Genomic DNA, 8,211 nt, shown 5'->3' on the forward strand with positions numbered 1-8,211 from the left:
AACAATAAAAAACAACAAAAACTCCATTTTCATAAAAACAAACACCTCAGATGTGTATTAGATAATAATACACAAAGGACAGAGGCATTTTTGTACCGATTTTGTATTTGTCGTCAGTGCATCACAGGTAACTCATAAAAAAATAGAGATTAGAACGATTTAAAGCAAACATAATCTGAACACAAACTAAAGTTTACTGTACAGATGTTAACTAAATGCATGCATTACAGTACAAACAGACATGTACTGCCATACCAAATAAACTTAAGAGTAAAATGTATGGAACAAACATATACGTGTCATCGTTTATCTGTGTGTTTACATGAGGTCAACAAAACTCACTGAGGATAAAATTAAATGTTTAAACAATAGAACTAACGTGTGAAGGAGGGTTACTGACATTTAGAGTTGTGTGTAAACAAGTGTTTGTGCCATCACAAGGGTGTTACACTAAATAGTTTCAGATTTTAGAGATGGACAGTTATTCAAATCGCTCTAAATTGTTTGTGTAGTATGTTGGCTACAGGCTGTTGAAAACACCACAGCTGTGATTGGAAATCGTTACTTAAATGCCTGAAAGAATGTGTAATTATGAAGGAAAATGGGAGAAGTGGTTACTTTAGTTGTTATTGTCATACTGCAGAGCTTACAACATGCACATGTCTTAAAATATAAATCAGATTGATTAAATTCTGTCAATATTCGCTTAATTACATAATGAGAACATAGATGCTTAACCCTTTTAATCTGGCAGTTAATTATTTGACTTAACAATTTAAAATGATGCAAATATTACTCTAAACAATTATTTCACAGGAAAGAAACAAGAAAGATACTTCATTTTGATCAGTACAACTCTAAAATTGAGTGGCGAGTTAGAAAAGCGAACAACGTTTATTCCTCATATTTCACAAGCAGGTTAATCCACAGAACCCTTTTGCTGGATATTATAAACTAAACAGGACAGGAAATGGTGTGAAAACAGTCTGATTGCATGGCTCGTCCACTGACTTCTCCGTTAAAGTTTTAAAAAATTACAAAACAAATTGCAATGTGAGTTTTTTTAAAGTGATAGTAGGTCTACGCAGTTTTCAAACAATAAACAAAATAGTCTGTTCCTGAAAATGTAGTCTTAACATTCTTAAAATGAAATGTGTCAAAAATGTACTTATTGAGTATATTAGTTCAAATGTACAAAGAAAAGTATAGAATTAGAAAACTACAACAAAACACACAAGCGGAGATGACAAATATGTAAACAATATATTCCTCTTGAGGCTTCATCTATCTCATAGTCTTGTTACCAGATGCAAACGTCACCTGCATCATCCCCGATGACTGCATCCTGCCCTGCAGCTTCAGACCCACCGGCACTGTGGTGATTCACTGGTACAAGCAGCAAATCCCTGTTCACAGCTACTACTACAACAAGGATCAGTTTGGACTCCAGAACAAGCACTTCAGTGGAAGGACTTGCCTGTTTAACCCGCACATCCCACACGGCAATGCCTCCCTGCTCCTCAGAAGGGTCAAAGTTCAAGACAAGGGCAGGTACAAGTGTTACACAAGCACACGGAAGGGCAACCAGGAGATGTTTGTCAACCTGGAGGTGAAAGGTCAGTACAAGTTGATGGTATCTTAAATTCCAGTTCTCTTCCATGTTGTTTTGGAGGTTTAATCTGTTGAATTAAGCACCGATGAAGCTGTGGGTGGTGAAGCGTCTCCATTCATAAATTACCCTCAAGGACGTGACAACAAGGTGGAACATTTTTTTTGCTCTCTTTTTTTCCACTACTGCCCAGCAGAAAGGCTCTTGGTTGTGTCTCAATGGCATAGCAGTTGTTGTAAAGCAGACAACAGCTATCAATGGTTGATTGTCATGTTATCATATAGAGAAATGTGAGTTTTAGCTGTTGGAACAGTTTTAAAGAGGTGACTGTTCAACTTTATGGTTATTTCAGAGGATGTACTCTGTGGTGCTGTTGAATTGCTTTGCAACTCAGGACAGAAAGGACATTTTGCACATGATTAGCTGTACTGGCATGAGGAAGAGAAAATATGTGTTACAGCTGGAGATTGCAGTTTTTATTGCAAAAGGCATTAAAAAACATGGTGCTAAGAATTAAAAATACATCCTTTCTCCTGCAGCTCTCCTCTTTCTGTCCTACGTTCCTCCCACAAGACTAGCACAGACATATGCACATGCTTCATTCAGAAACCTGTCAGAGTATTAGTCACTTATTTTAGTTATCCTGATCGTGATTGTGATCTCGATGCCATTACACAGCAGCAATTCTATAAAGAACTACCGTGCTGTTTTCTTTGCAAACCTGGGGGCCGGTAAAGCCCTGTGAGATGACATAATGCTACTCAAAGCTCTAGCCAGCTACATAAACATGAACAGGAATTGGCTGTGAACCTTTGGTTAAGGTTTGCAGAAGGCTAAACTATTTTCAACATTTTCTCTCCATCTCTGAAACATTTTTTGATAAGTCCATTTTCTTTTTCTGGGTTGCTTTGCAGTGAGGGAAGTTGTTGCCAGTGCTGCAGTAGAAACTTTTTCTGCAGGATTTTTCACTGTGAATCATTGAATCAGGCTCTCACCATCTCAGGGATGCACATGCACATGCATCAGCATTTGTAGAACAGCCAGTAGGAACACCCTTTCTCTTGTGATTTGATTGGGAAAACTGTCCCGTCATGAGCTAGATTTTCTAAAGTTGAAAGCAGAGCCAAGAGAAGGTGAGCAGAAAAGAGCAGGATTTTTTTTTTTTTTTTGAATATTTGCCTATTGTTGTTGTTTAAAGAGGAGATTTATACAATCGTTTCTGCAGGATTTCAGGCGACTAATGCCAAAAATATCCTCATAAAGGGTGTATAAAAAGATTAGTTCAATTTCTAACTGCAATGGCACATCTAACAGTCAGGTTTTTATTATAAAAGCTTTTGACTAAATGTCTGGATACAGTCTGCACTAGCTTATGTCGTGTCAGCTTGCCAGCCTAAAGTATATCGGGTGAATGAGGGCTTTAAAGTGCAACAGAAAAGCACAATCTGCTGACCATTTTTGGTGCTCTGTTCACTTTAAAACCATCGTTGAAACACATGAGAACACAAGTATGTGTAATTCTGGATGCCAGTGCCACTGATGTAATCACATTCCCATCAAACTGTTGTCACACTGTTATTTTCTCTGTCTTTTTTCAAGCTCTCATCCAGTCAGTGATCATGGAGATGACTGAGGAGCTGGTCACCTGCTCCTCTTACAACATCTACCCCGTCCCTCAGGTGACGTGGGCCACAGACCCCCCCTCTGCCCGGGAAGCTCTTGAAAATTCAACCATCAAAACCACCGACCACAAGGGTCTGCTCAGTGTGGAGAGCACGCTGAGGATTCTGGGTAATCTCTCCAGCTATACCTACTTCTGCTCTTTCATATCAGCTGACAAGACCCAGGTGTGGACTGCGTCTCGGAAAAATCAAGGTGTGTTTTGGTTACACAGTGAGATAGTTTTCATAAAGAAGATGACAGATAAAACCAAATATGCATGTTTAATATCTTTCAGAGGGTATAACACAAGAAGAAGGGCATGCATTGTCCATCCCATGCATCGCCCCACACAGCCTCCAGAATTTCTCCCTCACTTGGACCTTTGCCTCGTCCACTGAGCCCACAGTTATCATGAGATATGACACAAAAACCAGACTCACCTTTAACCTGTGGGAGGGTCAAGCTGAACTGGACCAGGACCTGCTTCTTCTGGGAGACGGATCACTTCTGCTTTACAAGCCAGACATTGAGGAGCACTCTGGGACATATACGTGCACACTGTCAGGCCTGCAGAGCAGACACATCGTTCAAACCAAAGTAAACATAACTGTTGCATCAATAAGTGAGTATTAGACTGTTTTGTTTTTTACATAAATTCTATAAAACCAGGTTGGAAAATAGAAAAAGAAATCACACCAAGAAATGTCACGTACGATTGCTTTGCAGGTGTGGACGAGCAGAGTGTGCAGAGATCCTGGTGGAGCACTGCAGCCTCTGCAGCTTTTTTCTTGTTCACCGTCACTGTAACCCTCCTTCAATGTGCAAGGCACAGAGGTATGTAAGATAATATTCATGGAAGTATTATAAAATACAAATCTTTCGGAAACCACCACTGACAAAACTTTAATGAAGTAGCATTTAAAATGAATGGATGAAAAGTTGTTTTCAAGCAAGTAAAATTGCATGAACACAAAGTGAAGTGACTCATGATCATTTGATTGGATCCTTTAAGCAGCAGAATCTTTTGGTAAAATAATATCTTTTTATATATATTTTTTTGTTTTCAACAAATTTCGATGTAAACTAAAGCAGTTTTGAAATATCTTGCTAATTAAAAAACAAACAAATGAGGTCATGCACAACCTAAAGTAATTGGTGGAATAACTCATTAGCACAATATCACACAGGATCTCTGTATTATAAAGTATTTCAGGACAAAGTACAATACAACCGTTTTTTTTTTGTTTTGTTTTGTTTTTTGGCCATACTGTACAATAAACATGATTAAAGTATTATTCTAGAGCGGTATAGGAAGTTTTGGACAAACTATACTATGACTGTTTTTTTACTTTTTTTTGGCATTTAGTTTTTATTTTTGGCATTCCATAATATAGTGTTTTTCTATATATATTTTTGGACATATTATACTAATGCCAATGTTTGATTTGCTCTTAGCAATGGAGACCAGAAGTGCCTCTCATAGATACAATGGAGCCAGTTTTGTTGAAGGTGGGCTTCACAAGCATCTAAATCTAAACACCACAGCTTCATACGTTATTGCACAACAAGGAGTCGAATGCAACAGACCACAACCGCAGTTTGAAGCACAGGATGAAGTGGCAGGCAGCACGCCAAACACAGCGCAGGACCGCACTGTGGATTTACCACCAGGTACTAAAATAGAACAAGAGGAAAAACCAGCAGGACCACCTGTGGAGGCAAATGATGGGCTGCAATCCAATAGTCTGGAGAGGGATGGATTTGGAAACACTGAGCCCCATGAACTTCAGCTTCCATAAATGAGCATAAATAATGCATGGAGACTGATAAACTACCTCCAACCAACAAACACATCGACATAAAAACAGATGGATTCTGTAATATTCATTAAGAGCATCTGCCTCGCCACGTCTTCATCATCAGTGTACAGTACCTGAATCATATACTGTGAAAAACTGTTGTTAACATGAGTCTAAGCTTGTTTTTCTGCCTTTAAAATAAAAAAAACATTTTGCAACATTTTCTGTACTGTGTTTACATTTGTATTCGTTTTTCGCAAATAAATAACGCAATGCACAGATGCATAATCAACAATAGGGTTTCATATAGACACAGAGCAAATGCAGAAGCAACTGAGCATTTTAGTTTATTTCAGAGTGCATAAATATTTCTCTCAGGAGTTCCCCTCCCACTAACATCAGCTGTTGTTATCTTCTCCTGGAGGATGAGGAGGAGTGAGGAGGCTCCGGTGAGGAGACGTCCAGCTCTGTTTAGGCATTTATTATGAGCTCTGTGAGGAGGACGAACCAGAGTTTGAATTTGATAATGAACAAATTACTACTACAGATAGGGACATGATTAAATTGTCTTTGCAAGCATGACACTGCCCAGAGATGTCAGTACCACGGCCCACACTACACCACAGCAGTGTGATTACAGGCTCAGTGGCGTAACAAACACTCAAACATCTTGTTTTGTGGTTTGCAACCAGTTTTCAGTTTAAACTGATGCTGTGTTCTTAATTGCATACATGTTCTTTGTACTTTTAGTACCTACCGCAGCTACCCTATGCAGTATGCATAGAGTACAATCAGGAATTCAGCTTAACATTGCACTTTAACCCTCATGCTCATATATATGTTGTGTATTGGATTGTTTGTCAGAATAACCAGGAAAGTATTCAGATCCTTTACTTCAGTAAAAGCACTTATACCTTAAAATATATCTATTTTTTAAAGTACAGTACTTGAGTAAATGTACTTTGTTACATTCCACCACTGAGGACAACCTGGTATTTTACACCTACTTTACTTCACATACTATGTATTGGGACATACTTCAACTTTTTAGGCTATGGTAAATAGTATGGTCGGATTGGAACACACCCCGAATCTGTTTATCTCGAGATCCCTGCAAGTAGGTGTGATGTGGTCATTTTACTGCCTATATCCTACTAATTTTATTCATGGAAATGGACTGTGGGGTCACCCTGCAGAAAGGCTTTGGGGCTGGTTCATTCTGTCAAAAGTCAAGAAACTGTGTTCAGGTGTGTGAAGGTTGATGGGGGTTAAACTTAGTATCCAGGGGCAGGTGAGAAACAAGGTTAGATTAGACAGGACAAAAATGAGTCGACAAGGCCAAATCAATGTTTGAAGAAAACAAACTCCAAAATTGCCTATTGACTTTGGCCTCTTGTGATTGGGTGAGACACTTGAGACTTTTCACGCTGTGACTCAGACCTTCCAACAATTACTAGAGTTGATCGTACTCTCACTCCCACAATCTGACACTAATTTTTCTTCCATCTTTCCCCCTTTCTCCTCTCTTCTAGTTTTTCCACCGCCTTCACTCAGAATCATCCTCTCTACATATGGTTCCAGTCTATAGTTTTAAAAAATGCAAACACATGCAACAGTTTGCAGCAAGCAGTGGTGTGGTTGCATTAAAGTCGTACCTTTTTTTTCCAAACCCTCTTTGGACAGGAAGTGTAGTAACATTCCAGCGCTCCATGACAATTAAATCTTTGCGTTGGCAATAAATGTAAACTGTCCCACTTTCCAAATGAGACCCTCCTGAGATGTATATGTGTCATTTTATTTCCCTGAAACTGTAAAGAATGAAAGAGAGTCAGACAGACTCGTGTGTGTGCGTGTGTGTGTGTGTGTGTGTGCACATGTGTGTGTTTTTATGACAAAGACCCCGGCTCTGTGTCTGGAAGTAATCATCTCGTCCAGGCAGCACTCCGCAGCCCCCTCCCTATGATGTAATTGGAGTTTTTTTTGCATGATGGTTTTACATTTTCAGTGGGATTCTGGGGGATTTTCTGAAGTAACTTTTCATTCATACTACTCTCCAAACTTGCTACTTTATTCTTTACCTGTTATTAATTTATTCTATTATTTAATTTACGCCCACATAATGTTTGTTTAATCAGTTTTGATATTAAAAAAAATCTATGACCTCGAAGAATAACCAGACTATGAGATGTTGCAGAGTGGGTAAAGTCTGACTGTTTTGAGGGCTTTTGACTCTTTGCCTGCACTGTCAGGAGGGGGAGTGAGGTTGGCTGGGTTTCAAACACAGCGATGGGGCCTCCTCCCGCCTCCACATACTGCTGAAACAACAATCTAACAGTCAACTTTGAGCACTAATACGTTTTTTTTGTGTGCTTTTTCTACTTTAGAAAAAACACATTGTGGAAAGAGTCCTCTGTGTGAGAACTGGGGAAAGTTTTCTGACTGAGGAGTACAGTCTATGAAGGTAAGAAGGAGTAAAAAAAAAAAAAAAAAAAAAGATATTAGACACTATCACATGAAAAGTACAGATTAGTCAGTAACTCAAACCAAGAGTCTCCATGCTGGACTATGATAATGGAAGTTAATTGATCATTTTGAGATCAGAATCAGCTACAAAACAGTGCTACAGGAGAATAAACATATTTAATTTGAAGACACTCAATAACGACTAAAAAGGTGATAATACTTGCTTAAATTATCCCTTTTTGCTTCTCCATAGGTGCAATTCTCTCCCTGACCAGAGGGGGGCAGCAGCAGCAGCGCCTGATGCTGAAAGTAAACACACCCCCTCCCTCTGCTGATCCTGAGCTTTGGCTAAAAGTTGAGGTGGGACTGGAAGGGAGGGAAAGGGGTCTTCTGTCTGATCCTTTGTCATGGGAAGACTTTACTCTGCTGTTTCAGACAGAGGGAGAGAGAGAAAGAGAGAGAGGACTTGAGCTTCAGCAGCAGCACACGCTAGAAAACTCAGGCGCAACTATGTGAATGGGAGAGAAATTAAAGGTTAGTCGCTTTTTCTTCTCTGTCTGCTCCTAATTATCCTGCAAACAGTGATGCTCTGGGAGAATCGCACGAATGCATTGACACTTGATTATTCATACTTTACAGTTGTTGCCAAATTTAGAGCTAAATGTAAGCAGAAAAAGT

Source organism: Centropristis striata, chromosome 15 (genome assembly GCF_030273125.1).
Source record: "Centropristis striata isolate RG_2023a ecotype Rhode Island chromosome 15, C.striata_1.0, whole genome shotgun sequence".
In the NCBI taxonomy this organism is placed as follows: domain Eukaryota; kingdom Metazoa; phylum Chordata; class Actinopteri; order Perciformes; family Serranidae; genus Centropristis; species Centropristis striata.